The 16,430-nt window shown below is 38.9% G+C and overlaps 1 pseudogene; it reads left to right on the top strand.

Annotated features, from left to right (window-relative positions):
* The first annotated feature begins 488 nt into the window (after positions 1 to 488).
* The window catches only part of LOC102599537 (hypersensitive-induced response protein 1-like), a 51,078-nt pseudogene continuing 35,136 nt past the window's right edge, over positions 489 to 16,430 (top strand).

Below are 16,430 nucleotides of genomic sequence, written 5' to 3'. Positions count from 1 at the left end.
TTCATGTTTGTTACTTTTATTTATTTATTTTCTCTTAACTAATGATAATCAGAAAAAAAGGTCAGAAGTTGAAGTCATCAAGTTATCAAAGATGGAAAAGGCCATTGTTGTCTCTTGGACAGGTAGTAGTAAGCGTATGATTTACCATAACAAAACAAAAAGGTAACATATAATTAAAACTATTTGTGCAAAGATGATGTTATGTTATAAATTTGTCTTGTCTTGACCACTCCCATGTCTTTTCATCTCTGTGTCTTGCATTATGTTTACTGTGCGAAGAAGTGGACAAGAGCACAAACAACTAATTTAGTGAACTTATTTTTGAGCACATTAAGTCAAATAATTGATATAGCCATATAATTGAAAGTGGTTCTTACCGGACTGCTAGTTCACATTTTGTGGCACATGTTTGTTTGTCCTTGTTCACCTTTGTAAACATCTACGTCATGGTTTTAATTAAATAAAAATCATGCAAACTACCATAATAAACTGTTGTTGCTTCCATTCAGTGTCATGCTCTAGCTGATAAAGCAACTGATGCTTTTTACAAGCTTAGTAATACTCAATCTAATATCAAAGCCTATGTATTTGATGGTATGAGAGTTTTAGATATCTTAGATTTTTCTTTCTCATGACACAAAATAAAAAGTGATTATATTTAAAGTTTCTGTATTTGATGCTCTCTTTTTTGAACTTATTATTTCCTCCCAAATAATGAGGGCCTCTCTCGTGATTGTACATTATCTGAGCCATTGTTCCAAAGCTTAATCTGGATGATGTCTTTGAGAAAAAGAATCAAATTGCTAAAGAAGTGGAGGATGGACTTAAAAAGTTAATTCATTCCTATCATATACGGTTGCAATAGAAATGAAAAACAATGATAAGTATTGTGCTTTTTTTTCCTTTATATGATATGTATGCAATGTTTGTTGATGGGTATGAGATTGTTCAGACACTCATAGTGTGCATACAACTAGATGAACACGTTAAGAGATTGTTCAGACACTCATAGTGTGTATAGAGCTAGATGTACATGTTAAGTGAGGTATGAATGAAATCAATATAGGTATCATGCATAACCTTTTTCCTTTTTATGTATGAATGAAATCAATGTCAGTATCATCTAGGTATTGAATGTTGATGGTATTACTGGTGGCTTCAATTTTCAGGTAATGTGAGCTTGATCTGAATCTAGTTTCCCAGTTTTCCCATGATATTTGTGATAACTTTAGTCCTAGTAGACATAAAGCATGATAGAGATTTTTGTTGGGCTCTTTACACCTACAGGTGTGATTCTGCTCCCTTTGTATATGTACCTTTACAATACTTTCTTGTTGCTGGTTATTCAATGAAGTAACATTTAACTATAAATAAAGACATGACATAGAATTTTAAGTTAGTCCTTTAGGAACATAACATACCATATATATTGTATCAGAAGGACATAAATACAGGTAAGTCCAGGATGCCATGTGCTAACCCTCGTCTCTGAACTAAAGCCTCTACTGGCTTGAATCTGAGCGATGGTAACTGGTGCTCGGACTTGCATCACATAACAGATGCAGAATGCAGAAAGACTACCAAAACAATAGGTACTCAATAGACATGATAGGCTGACTGAGCAAGAAATTTAAAGGCAATAAGAAATGCTAGAATCTAAATACAACAGGGGTCAAGGAACGGAAAGCTATCAGCAATTCAAACAAGTGTAATGAGAACTTAAAATAAATAAGTAAAAATAACTAAACCTAACCCGACTCCCATAAACCTAGAAGGTACACTTATGTGCAAAATTAAGTAAAACTTGAACAGACCTCCATAAGCCTGACAGGTGCACAAAGAGCTAAGAACTAAATCGGGAACTTGAAAATAGTACCAAAACTTTCACAGTTTTCCATGGACTACCACCACGGTATAGGCATCCATGAATCTAATAAATTCACCCAGTCGGACATTTAATCAAATCAAATGGGACATAAGGCAGAATCTCCCTAGTTAGAACTCTAATTAGATCAAGGAAAGTATTAAATAGGATCTCCTAGTCAGAACTCTAATTGAATAAGAGGGAAGTACAAATAATGATGCCCCTAGTCAAAACTCTCGCCAGATCAATAGGAAATGCGATTGTAAACTAAACCTTATTGAAAATAGGTGCATATGAGAGCTTCAAATCATGAGTAATAATAGGGTTTACGGGCTCAAACCATAGAAAATGAACTCTAATGAGTCCAAATGCCATTACCAACAAAATATTTGTCCACTCGCAGCACGAGACCACCTCAAACTCATCAGGTAGCCACTCAATCTCCTACTCCACAACTCTATGCCGCATCAATGATATGCCCTAACTACCCACGTACACCACTAGTTGAACGCAAAGACAAGACCAAAGAAGATAAAGGCAAGTTGAGTTGAGTTGTCACCTAACTAAGGAATATGCTACAAGACTCAATTCTGCTACATAAGTCTAGGAGCTAAGTCGTTCGAGACAATGTCAGAGGAAGGATCTAAGGCCTAACGACTCCAACACGTGCAAGTCTATGGCAATCTCTAGTGTAAGCCTAGACTAAGACTGCACATGTTTCCAAAATAATAAATAACAATAATCGAAGCACACCACAAGGTAAAAGTGATTAAAAGTAACACAACTAACATGCTCTTAGTCCTTAAAAGCCCGATAAACAACCTAAAACACGAATTCTGAGTAACTTAACATGAACAACTAGGTACCGACTCCAAATTCACACAAATCAAAATGTTTTTACGTATTCAAGATCAATATAAGGAACGACAAGCCATAGCTTACCTTAAGGCTTATATGACACGCTCCAAATAACTATGCCAAAAATTTTCCCTTTCGAATGCTCTTAGATGTTGTCAAGATATCAAATATAGAATTACAGTATTTATACAATCATTTAGATACCAAAATCACACAAAATGGAGATGGACCTAAATTGAAGTCAAAACGGGAAATTTGAGATCTGCATTGGAAATTTCAAAATAGACCCCATCAAACGGTCCTAATTACCTCCCGGAACTTATGTCCCCAAATGGGACACATTACAGGGATTAAAAATAGCCGAAACAAGCAACATGCACAATTTCACAAATTTAAGATAGAGAAAAAGAGGTTGGGACACCTCTTCAGAGCCAAAATTACCCTAAACAAAGGTTCCCCCATGATTCCTAGTTATACATAGCCCCACACTTTCCGAATAACCTAGGCTTTGAATCACTCAATTTAGAGCTTAAATGGAGGAGAAATTGCTAAAACTCTATTTAGAAAGGTTGTTTATCGCGTCTAGTCTTTATTTAAAGACCACACAAAATACCTCATCAAGATCGCGGAGGTCTCAAATTTTGGCCATCATAAATGTGGCAAAGGCCATGCAAACATTATGACCAGTTATGCAGGGGTCCACTATTGTGGTGAGTGGAGCCTTCAGACTCAAAGGGTTAACAAGCTAACACATCACAAATGCGGTGAGTCCGTGGGATCGTGGAATGTTAGCATTTTGGCCTTCATGAATGATTCCCATGGACCTACGAATGCGAAGGGTTGAATGGGCTGCACTAATTGATACACATCACCTAGTTTTGGCCGTTGCCAAATTCTCCTACGGGGTGCTCGAAATTCGTTTGGAACCTTGTGCGCGAAAATGAGATATGATAACCCATAAAATATGACATTCTAGAGTCAAAGAAATAGTTGAAATTTCTAACCGAGGTCGTCTCGACCAAATGCAGGGCTACACTCATATTAAATTTTAGCCAAAATCCACAGGTGGCTCGGAATCAACTCGGAAGCCTTGAAATCAACAGGAACTTTTGTTATAGACAAAAATCGACGTTTCGAAACTAGAAAAACTGTCAGAACTGCATTGTGAGGCCTTCTTCTTGAACTTTTGACCGAAGTCAACCGTTCATTTTTAAAAGCTTCAAAACACAGGAACTTACGTAAAAACAAAAATGAACGATTGGGTGATCGAGCTGTCAGTCCAAGAAAGTCATAAATGACTTGGGGTTACTATAGGAATGCTCTACATGACAAAAAGTAGGTATTTTAACATAAATGACCTGAAAAAGAAGGTATTTTAACAAAAATGATCTGAAGGGTCAGTAAGACATCTACTACTAAAGAGAACTTTAGTCCATTAAAGTAAGGGTCAAACGTGAAGGCTCGAACAAGCTGGGAAACTGCTCTTGCATCACATGCTCGGTCTTCCACCCCCTCAATAAGACGATCCCTCCAATGGACCTTCACTATAGGAATTTCTCTCTAATGCAACCACATCACATGTCTATCAAAAATAGCAACTAATTCCTCTACAAAAGTCAAATGGTCATTCAACTCAATCGAGTGATACTGGAGCACATGAGACTCATCAAGAACATATCAGTGCAACATGAAAATACAAAAACCTAGGTAAATAGTTGAAAATGCATGAGGTAGGGCCAACTCATAAGCAACATCACCAACTGTCTGAAGGAACTGAAAAGGCATAGTATTACTAGAGGTCATCTTGTGCTGCCTCTCAGATCTCATCACACCCTTCATGGGCAACATATGGAGGCATACCCTATAACAACCTACAAAACTCAACGATTGACACCTATGATTGGCATAACTCTAGTTTTTATTCTAAGTTGTCTAGAGCTTATCCTAATCACTAGAACCTAATGTATGGCCTTCTAAAGAAAATCAATAACATGCGGCCTAAGCTCTGTAGATTCAAACCCACTAACCAGAGAGCGACAATACTTCCTATATAAGGCATCTATCGACACCATCTGAATACTAGAGTTGTAGTTGTTATTGTATGCAAACTCCCCCAAAGAAAAAACTTGTCACAATAACCTACAAACTCCAAAACATATGCCCACAACATATCTCCAAGAACCTGAATAGTATGATCTAACTACTCGTTGGTCTATGGGTGGAAAGTTGTGCTAAGGTTGACATGAGTAAACAAATCCTTCTAAAAGGTCCTCCAAAACCTATAAGTAAACTAGAACCCCGATATGATATAATAGACAGAGGCACACCATGAAGATGGACTACCACTTGAATATAGATATGAGCCGACCTCTCGGCGTTGAACGGGAAATAAGTGTGCTGACTTGGTCAATAAATCAAAGATGACACATATACTGTCAACACCTCTAAAAGTCTAAGGTAGACCCATAACAAAGTCCATTGTGATGCAATCCCACTTCCACTTTGGAATGAGTAATCTGTGAAACTCACCATTAGGCCTCAAATGTCTGGTCTTCACCTTCAGGTAGTACATGCAATGTGACACATAGTCAGCTATATCTCTCCTTATACCACTCCATAATTAGTGTTGCCTTAAATCATGATACATTTTCACAGTGCCCGAATGGATAGAATATCTAGAATAATAGGCATTACCAAGGATCAACTAGACCAAGTCCTCAACTCTCAGAAAAAAGACACAACCATCAATTCTCAACACCATGTCCAAATAAATGGTAGCCTGATCGAAATCACTCTCTATCACTTGATCCTGAAGAGGATCCAAGGTCTCATCCTAGAATTGCCGACCATAAATCTGCTCCAATAACGAAGATTGAACTCCCACATAGGCTAGCACACGCCTAGAATTTGAAATATTCATTTGAATCATCATATTGGCTAAGGATTGGATGTCCAAAGCCAAAGGTCACTCCAATATAGACAAGAATGATAGACTACCCATACTCACTGCCTTTCAGCTTAAGGCGTTCGTCAATATATTCGTCTTGCCGAGATGGTACAGAATAGAGAGGTCATAGTCATTTATGAGGTCAATCTATTGTTGCCACTTCCTTGAATTAAGGTCCTTCTAGCTCATGATGTCCTAAAGGTTCTGTGATCATTGTAAATCTAACAATGAACTCCATATAGGAGTGCCTCCAGATCTTAAGCACAAACAGTACCGTTGCCAACTCCAAGTTATGAGTGGGGTAGTTGCACTTATGCAACATAAGTATCCTCAATGCATAAGTTATAACCCAACCCTGATGCATAAATACACCACCCAAACCCATGATGGATGTGTCACCATACACCATGAATCCCTCGCCCACAACTTGAAGAGACAATACTTGAGTGGTAGTTAACATCTCTTTGATCTCTAAAAGCTCAACTCACAATCCTCAAACCACTTTAATAGAACATCAAGGTGAGTCAACTAGGTCAAAGGTGTTGCAAGGGTGGAGAAACCCTCTACTAAACATCTATAGCAGCCTGCTAATCCGATGATGCTCTGAATCTTAGTAACCGAGATAGGCCTAGCCTAATCATGAATAACCTCAATCTTTACCAAATCTATAATAATGGTATTCTTGGACACCACGTGCCCCAACAATACTATTGACTCAAGCCAAAACTCTCACTTTTTGAACTTGGCATAAAGTCGTTGATCTCTGAAAGTCTGGAGCACAATTCTCAAATATAGCTTATTTTCTCTCTGAATCCATGATTATATCAATATATCATTAGTGAACACTATAATGAAAGAACTAAGAAAAGACTTGAACACATGCGTCATCAAGTCTATAAAGGGGCAGGGGAATTATGCAACGCAAAGGAAATCACAAGGAACTCATATTGACCATAATGAGTCCTAAATATGGTCTTAGGGATGTCTATTGACCTAATCCTCAACTAATGGTAACTGGATCTGAAATTAATCTTAGAATACGTAGAGGCACCCTAAAATTGGTAAGATAAATCATCAATATAAGGCATAGGGTAACAGTTCTTCAGTGCCACCTTATTCAAGTGCTTGGAATCAATGCACATCTTCATGGTTCAATCCTTCTTCTTAACAAACATGATGGTGGCACCCCAAGAGGCACTAGACCAAATGAATCCTTTACCCGATAGATCATGAAGTTGAACAGTGATCACTTTGAGCTCTGTGAGAGCCATCTGATATGATAGAATTAAAATAAGATAAGTCCCCAACTCAAGGTCAATAGCAAAATCAATATAAAGCCTAGAGGTAGGCCAAGTAGGTCAATAGGAAACACATCCACAAACACACAGACAATAGGAACAAACTCAACTGAAGGAACCGCCCTACTCACATCCCATACATAAGTCAAGAAAGAGAGGAAACCTCTAGTGACTAACCTCCGAGCCTGAATAAAAACGATAACCCCAACCAGCGTGCAACTACAACTGTCATGCTTCAAACCAGGAGGCACCCGATGCCTCACATGATTGAGTAAACTGACTAAAAAATAAAGGAAATGATATAATAAGGTATAATAAGGCCGCTACAAGAACTTGATGATATAAGATAACAAGCCCGGTGAGGTCACAACAAAATCTAAGATATATTAATGAAAGGGACGACATGGCAAACTTAAAAGTGATAAAGAACTAGCAAGTAGACAATTTTGCAACCGAAACCATATATATAGCTAGTTGACAAGGCTGCAAACAGAAAGCTGAAAAATACCCAATAGAGTATGTCCACTAGTCTTTACGAATACTACAACTCAAATGGTTGGAAAAAGACCCTAACGATACCAAAAATCATAATCAAAACTCAAGTATGTAAAGCCTATAGACCACCAGCTCAAGCTCTATGAATAATGAAGCTTCCCAATCCTTAGTTGCGACAACACCGATATTGCAAAGGTCAATTAGGACCTCTTTCTGAATTTGTAGCACGAAATGTAGCGTCCCAGGCAATAGGACATCAGTACGAATGAAAATGTACTGGTATGTGATAATGCTCAACTACACTTCATCTAATTTGAAGTGCAGGCGATCACAATCTAGTATAAACCCAACGAAAAGTTGGGGTCGATTCCACAGGGAGTGATACGGTAGAGAAATCAATTACAAAGTGAAAGACGTGTTCTAATCGGTTGTAGGAATATAATTTAGCGAAACAATTAAAGTAAGTTGCAGGGGTTGACAACTAATTTCAAATGCGGGCATTAGATTTGTCAATTAACAACTACAAAAGCAGATGAGTAATCAAGTAGAGAGAGATCCTTGGGGATGTGATCGATTAAAAGCTAATTTCTCTATAGAAGTGATTACTATTTACTAAAATTGTTGAATATTAGTAGGTAGGCTAGACTATAGATGTAATAGACATCTCTCGATCAACTATCATGATTCAACTGAGTTCTCTCGAACCTCGACAAACATAACAATTATGAACAACCCAAAACCTCAATTAATCTACTCTCTCGAGCTAGATTGGTAGGATCGAATTAAGACTCACTTTCTCAAGTTGATTCCACAATAACCCAATCACTATAATAATCAATTGATAACTTTAAGTCTAAAATATCTTTCTCAAGCAAGCATAGAATACTAGACTAGAAATGTGTTGCAACTATAATTCATGAATTAAAACTCAGTTATCAATCGAATCCACTTCAAATAAACAATTAAATCAGTAATTACTAACACTCATAAGCTAATTGAGACTATTAATCACATAATCACACCCTCAAGAATGGGGTTTTTTCCACACATTATAAAAAGTAGGAAAATATTACCAATTATGTTATCCATCAGCTGGGTAACAGATTGCAAGTCTTCACAATGCTTGACATCAACTAAAAATCTAAACCCAACTTAAAATTCTACTCAAAACCTCTAAGAACAGTGTTTGGGATAAAAAACTCAATATAAGAAATCTCAAACACTAAGAACATTCGCTCAAAATCTCCGAACTCCTAGAACTCTATTAAAAATTTGCATTTATACTCTTCTAGCTTTTCAGATTTTGGACCGATCGGCGGAATTAGTTGAGCATCGCCGACCAGGTTGACGATGCGCTAAGTTTCTCTCTTCATCGCCTTCTTGACTTGCCTCTTCGCCATTCAACTTCTGTAACTTTAGGAGATCAGGATCCTTATCGGTGATCCATTCGGTGGTTCGCCAAAGTACCATTTCCATCACTGAGTTGGCTTTTCCCTAGGGCTGGCACACTGTAACTTTTGGCGAGATAAAGGATCACTCGGTGAGTTGCTGAGAGGTCTTGGCAATTGTCAGCTTTTCTTATCTTCAACATTTTTTTGCTTTTTCGCCCCTTTTTTCTCTGTAATGTCCTTGCCTTTCTCTTTTACCTTCATAGCTGCAAATTAGCGCATAAACATCAGTTTAGAGCATAAGATAGGCATTGAGGACAATACAACTATGAATATTAAGCCCTAAATGAGTCGAAATCCCAGACTCATAACCCCTAACTTAAACTTTTGCTTGTCCTCAAGTAAAACACAAGATCAATCAGCTCAACAAGGGTGTCTACAAATATTGCTACTCAAGACTCAACATGAATGCACATAAGATGTTAAAACTACCCATGCAATGTTCAATTGTGCACTCAAAGTTTCAAACTGTGACTAGCCATCATCAAATTGAACTCAACAAAAGTATTCAAATGCCCTCACACCAAGAATGATTCCATACTCACACAAAACTTATCAAATTTCAAGAATTTCAAAATCAAAAGGAACTCTCACACTCTCAAACATAGACATATGCACGACTCTACCCATTGGCTTCTCCATATTTCCAACTAACATGACTTTCAACTCACTCAAGATCACAAAGGTCTTTCAAGGCTTATAATGACGCTTAGGTTAAATGTATGATCATTTTGGCGTAGTACTTCTACCTTCATGAAGTATGGCCTGCATTTCACTTTTTCTCCTTATATTTCACACTTTATTATTTTCTCAATCCACCCTATTCTCTTTTAAGTAGGATCCATTGGGCACCCATGTCTTTTATTCATTGCACAAACTTTGTTTCAACATTCTCTTTCTTTTTCAATCTTTTTCTTCTTTTTTTTTTATATGGAGGGGGTCCATCTTTTTCCACACAATCCATCAAAGGCAGATTTTTACAAACTTCTTGACTTTTCTCCTTTTTCAGCACAACCCCAATTTAGGCTTTTAGTTAGCTATCCAAATGAACCAATGCTTCATGAAGGTTATAGGTGATCGGACAAAGAGGTCAAAGTTGTTCATGTTTCATCCCAAGAAAAAGGTAGGCTCAAAATGGCGCCAAGCTAGGTTCACACTCTCACAAGGTGGTCACAAAGAGGTATAATAACAATTTTGGTTCACTCTTCATAAATTGTGCCTAAGATCATCTCTATTATTCACCTACATTCGTCAATTGGACTAACGGGGAAATTTCTAGGTATTATCAAGCATATATTTCAAGGAAATCTCACCACACATGGCATTCAACACAATTATCAAACAAGACTCTAAGATTTTTAACTTGCGTGCAATGATCATCACAAGAGGTCAACTTAACAACTGGCTAGTCACAATGAGATGCTAAGAGTTCACATATGACTTATGCAACTCCATTTTCCTCCTTGGAGCCACACACACATATTGTTCAATAAAGAGCATTATTCAAGTCATCGGTATTAATCGCAACTGACACTAAAAATTGCAAGAGAACAACCACATTCACAAACATCAAGAGGTAGCAATTTTTAATTTGAGTCAAAAGCCAATACAATTATATTAAACCAATGGATTCAAAACCAACAGTCACAAATAAATTCAAGCATTCATAACAAGCAACAAAATTCATAACAACAACCCAAAAGAGGTAGGTATGCATATACCTCACCCCGCCAAACCAAACAAACAATTATCCTCAAATGAAAACTAAATAAAAAGTCTAAATATAAAACTAAAAATGAGTCAAACCCCCTATTAGGCTATGCAGCTGTGAACTCTACAGATCAGTGACTCCCTCAGTCTAGGCATCAGTGCCCGGCTCAACTCCCTCTTTTGCTCCACTAGATCCCACCATAGATGTATCTCGAAGTGATGCCTCCACAACTATCTGCACCATAGCGCCCTCCAAGTCATCATAAATAGCAGCATCTGATGCACCAAGCTCATCTTCGTCAGTTTCTGGAGCCTCAGACTCAGCATCCTCATCAGCCACAACAGCATCTCCGATCGTAGTAGCCGGAGGGATCTCAGAAATGGCTGACAAATCTATACTTGGGACCTTGGGAAGGGTCATCGTGCCGAAGAACATAAAAAGATCTGTGGATTTCATGTCATCCACATCACGCCTCAACCCAACAATATCAACTTTCAAGGACGTCACATCCTCAAATTAGATCCTACCCTACTCACAGGCCTCCACCCGCACCGTGAGGGAATCCAAATCTAAACTATGTGCATCAATAATCTCTCGGTTCTCTCTCAAATCAGACCGTATAAGAGCAAGGCAACTGCAATGTCCCTCTCAATCATCATGGGGACAACAACCTCAATCCGAGAAGCACAGAAATCAGCAGAATAGGCCAGATGACCCATCTTGAACATCATGTCCTGAGTCAATGGTATCTAATAAGCAACAGCAGTAGAAGGGGGAGTAGTAGCAGAAGTAAATGGGACAAAAGTAGAAGTGCTAGGGTACATGTAGGCTCATCGTCCTGAGTAGGAGAGGCTGTGTCTGGCTCAAGCATCTCAACATCTACAGTCGGGGAAGTGTCCACTGGTACGTCTATCCTCCTCTCGGCCTCATCTCTAGTGTACTCGGCCTCTATCCTCCGGATATAAGTAGAGAAAGTGGGAGTCACTTCCACATCCCTATGCTTAATCAATGGGACCCAAGCACGTCTACACAACGTCGTGATCAACACTGAAAATGAGAGAGAAGTATGACTCTATATAGCCCTCATAGCCATCTACTATTTAATAATCAGATCGAGATTTAGTCTCTCCCGATCCATGATGCAGCCCAATAATGCATCCTTCGGATGCCTAAGAATAAACTCGTTCTGTTATTGCATCAAAATGCTGCTGATGAACCTGAACCAGTATCTGGCAACCACATTCAGATCCTTCTTCTCTATGGGGACACTTGCCTCAATCCACGACGATGTGATATCTGAAATCAATGGTGCTAACTAACCCTTCAAGTCATCGAGGGTCTTCTTCTGTATCTGATCCACCAAGAAGTGGATTACATTCATTGTGAACCCTAGCACCTCATTGATGTCGATATTGATACATTTAACCTTCTTGACCCGCACCACTACATGGTCTACTGGTGTGAATGAGCTAGCCTTCTTCTTCCCCTTAGGCACTAGCTTGCCATACTCCGCATAAAATTCCCGGACCTAGGAAGGAATGTGGAAGCCTCAAGGCTTAGTTAAGATCTCAAATTGGTGGAACTTGATAGTGTTCCACACCTCCATATATATATCTACTACTCCGTCTATAGACAACCTCTTCTACTTAAGAATGTTTGTCAAACTCGCGGCCTTCGGTCTATTTAACGACCTAGGTAGGGGTGCCTGAACTGATGGCACTGGAGGTACCTACTCTACGGCCTGTGTTGGAAGCGGAGGAGGTGTATGAGGCACCAGGATCCTAGCTGGGTCATGGAGTGCTTTAGAGGGCAACTCCCCTCTCCTCCTCTGCAAGGTCTTATCGTCCTCTAGCCTAGAAACAGAAATTGGTAATCTATCTTCCAAGTTGCCCTTACCGTCTGACTCTGAGGTGGTCAGGTGAGTGTCATAGGCACCCCTATTGTCAGAGCTCTCCTCAACCAGACTTGGTTGTACGAGTCCCTTTCCTTTGTCTTTCCCCCTATTGGAGGAAGTTTAGCATGTTTATTCAGGGAGGGTGCAGCACCATCGTTGATTATGATGCCCCTTGCACTCTTTTAGGGTGGTTGATTCCTTCCTGGTACCTTAGGTCTAGCCATACCTGAAACACAACATCGAATAACTCAATACATTAGAACTAGTTCAAAAAATTATCAAAGTTGAAAAATATGTAGGAAAACTCAATAAGTCATTCGGCGAGTCGCCGAACCTATTTAGCAAGCCAAGTCGGGATCGCCGAATAATCCAGACTAAAAATTCTAAGAATTCACCACAAGTGGATGACCTCTAGGGCCTTTTGGCGATTCACCAACACCACTCGATGAACTAAAATTAGCTCACCGAAAGTTACAGAACAATTTGTAAAAATTGAGGAGCAGAAATGTGCTTTAAATGACATTCAGCGAGTCACCGAGTTTGCTTTGTGAGCTCAGACATATCGTTGAATGTTACAGAATCATTCTAGCAAAATTGGAGAATAAAAAGGTGATCTAAGAATCATTGGACGAACCATTCGGTGAGCTCGACTAAGCTCGCCAAAAGGTCATTCATGCAAGATTTTGACCCCGACCTCAAATTTTTAACCCATAGCTCACAGAATTAAATTAAACACCTATTCTGTGCAATTAAACCTAGACCCATAGTATTAATGACTTTAGGGTACTCAAACTTCCCCCTGATTTGTCCAAAATTTCCCAATCGACATATTTGCCCTTAAGAATGATGTCACTCTCTCTATCATTGGGCAAAATTAGTCAATCGGTGCACTTGGGGTTACTAAAAGTTCACCCATACAAGACCCAACACACAATTAACACACACCCACAATATCACTCATTCAACTATTCGACAATTAAAGGCTGCAATATGCATAAACAGAGTATGACAGGGCACAAACAAATGACGATCAATCAAACAATTAATATTACGCAAAAAATTCAACAGGGATACGATTATGCATTCGAAACTACAAAAATTTAAAAGGCGGGGTTCGAATAACCAACCTCAAGAGTAGATAAACAAGTGCTAGGCTAGAGAATCGACAAGCAAAAGTGTACGAAATCCCCCTCGAGCAATTGATCTCCACTCAAAAATAACAAGAACAAACAGCGAAAGTATGGTTGTGAAATTGCAAAATTCAGAAAATATGAAATGGGGAAGTTTTTGAATTTAAAAACGGTTCAGCCTTTATGATCCTTCAGTTCGCACGTTAGTGTGCGACACCCACTTATGGCACCGACCATTCGGCAATGCGCCGAATGGCTCATTTGTCTGCCGAGTTTCACAGAACCTCTAGCTAATTAGTTGGTCTTAACAACGATCCAGATTAGGCTCACCAACCTATTCGGTGAGTCACCGACTAGGCACCTGGGATCGCCTAATTGCTCATCTTCCCAAAACTTCAAATTTTCAACCTGCACATCTAACACCTGTTATTCAAACAATAATAATAAAGGCTAAAAACTTGGTTTGCCTCCCAAGAAGCGCCTTATTTAACATCGTGGCACGACGAATATACATTTTCATGATTTATTCTTTTAGTTGGCCATGCTATCACTCAGTAATTCTCCTTTTGGCCTTGGGTTCAAATGAGTCAAGATTTGACCCATATGTGTTTCCAGCTATTTAATGGACACCGAGTGAAAAATAACCATCTGGTTCAGAGTTGAAACATCCTCTTTCATTCCTTTTAGCACGTTGTCCGACCCTTACACTTTATTGAGAATGAGTGCAAGCATATCTTCAGTGCGGAAATTTTCTGGGTTAACCCTTTGCTGTTTTGGCTTTTGACGCTCATAGGGAGGTACATATCTCTCTTTCTCACCATCTCGCTCCCTCCAGTTTGTACCATAGTCACGCCACTCTCTATCATGATCCTTCCAACCTTCATCACGCTCTCTATTCCAACCTTGGTTCCCGCCTGGCCTTGGATAAGTTTTTCGGAAACCTCCTCCCTGATTTGCTAGAGTGTACTTTTTCATTGTACAAAGCTTCAAAGTGTGCATCATCGGGATTTACTCCGCTAACTCCAACTCCATTCACAACCTTAGAACCACTACCCATGACATGTTTTGACAAAAGATCCATTTGGGTCATCATTTTAGCCATTTTTTCATCCCACTCTTGGTCCTTTTCTATTTGTTCCTTTGTCATCTTGAAGGTCAAAGGAGACAGTTGATCTTCCCTAGTGTACCAAACACGGTTGATCTTCGCCATCCCATCAAGAATGGTAGATGCTATTTTAAAAGGTTGATGCATAATTCCTCCTTGGACAAGCTAGTCAACCATACACATGTTAACTCAATCTAGACTCCGATAGAAATGTTGTAACAACACGTTGTTCAGGAGTCCATGAGTTGGACAATGGAGCAACAACTTTTGAAACCTCAACCATGTCTTGTGGATTGGTTCACCATCCAATCCTTTGAAGACCTGAATATTATCTCTCAATGACATCATCTTAAAAGGAGGGAAAATCTTATATAGAACGCCTCAGTAAGCTTTTCCCAAGACATTATCGAGTCCATTGGTAGTTCAGCTAACCACTTTGTTGCCTCCCCCATCCAATAAAAAGGGAACAACCGAAGTCAGACCGAATCCTATGAGATGTTTTTGAACTAAAATGGACCACACACGTCTAGAAAGTTCTGGATATGGTCATGGGGATCCTCATGAGCCATCCATCCGAATAAACCCTTCATTTGCAATAGCTGCAGCATCATGCTAGTCACATGGAATACCACATTGCCCACAACCGGAGGTAAACGAATAACACCCACACTACCAAAGTGAGCTTCATTGACATAGTTCAAGTTACTGATGTCATCATGATGTCCAAGTTGGATAGTGTTTCTCAAGTTCACACTCACCTCGTCACCTGTTCAAGAGCAGCCAACAAAACACCAAAACAAAGTAAGTCGATTCAACTACAAACAAGATAAGATCACAACTAAACTTCACTAAAAGAATTCTAAACACCACTCTCCGACAGTGGCGCCATTATTGATAACGCTCAACTACATTTCATCCAATTCTAAGTGTAGGCGATCACAATCTAGTATTAACCCAATGAAGAGTTGGGTTAGATCCCACAGGTGGGACACGGTAGAGAATTCAATTGCAAAGTGAAAAACGTGTTCTAGTCAGCTGTAGGAACAAAATTTATTGAAACAATTAAAGTAAGTTGTAGGGGTTGAAAACTAGTGTCAAAGGAGGGGATTAGATTTGTCAACTAACAACTACAAAAATAGGGGAGTAATCAAGCAGAGCGGGATCCTTGGGGATGTGATTGATTAAAAGTCAATTTTGTTGTACGGGTGATTACAATGTACTAAAAACTGTTGAATCTTAGCGGGTAGGCTAGACTATAAATGTAATAGCCATCTCTCGATCAACTATCATGATTCTAACGAGTTCTCTCGAACCTCGACAAACATAACAATTATGAACAGCCCAAAACCTCAATTAATCTACTCTCTCAAGCTAGATTAGTAGGATCGAATTAAGACTCACTTTCTCAAGCTGAATCCACAATAACCTAATCACTACAATAATCAGTTGATAACTTTAATTCTAAAACATCTTTCTCAAGCAAGCATAGAATACAAGACTAGAACTGTATTTGCAACTTCAATTAATAAATTAAAACTCAGTTATCAGTCGAACCCACTTCAAATAAAGAATTAAATAAGTAATTACTAACACCCATAAGCTAATTGAGACTATAGATCACATAATCACACCCCCAAGATCGGGGGTGTAATGACTCAAAAAATGATATGTTGAACTAGA

The sequence above is a fragment of the Solanum tuberosum genome, unplaced genomic scaffold, assembly GCF_000226075.1.
Source record: "Solanum tuberosum cultivar DM 1-3 516 R44 unplaced genomic scaffold, SolTub_3.0 scf00011, whole genome shotgun sequence".
Classification (NCBI taxonomy): Eukaryota; Viridiplantae; Streptophyta; class Magnoliopsida; order Solanales; family Solanaceae; genus Solanum; species Solanum tuberosum.
This window is presented reverse-complemented; position numbering and strand designations above follow the sequence as displayed.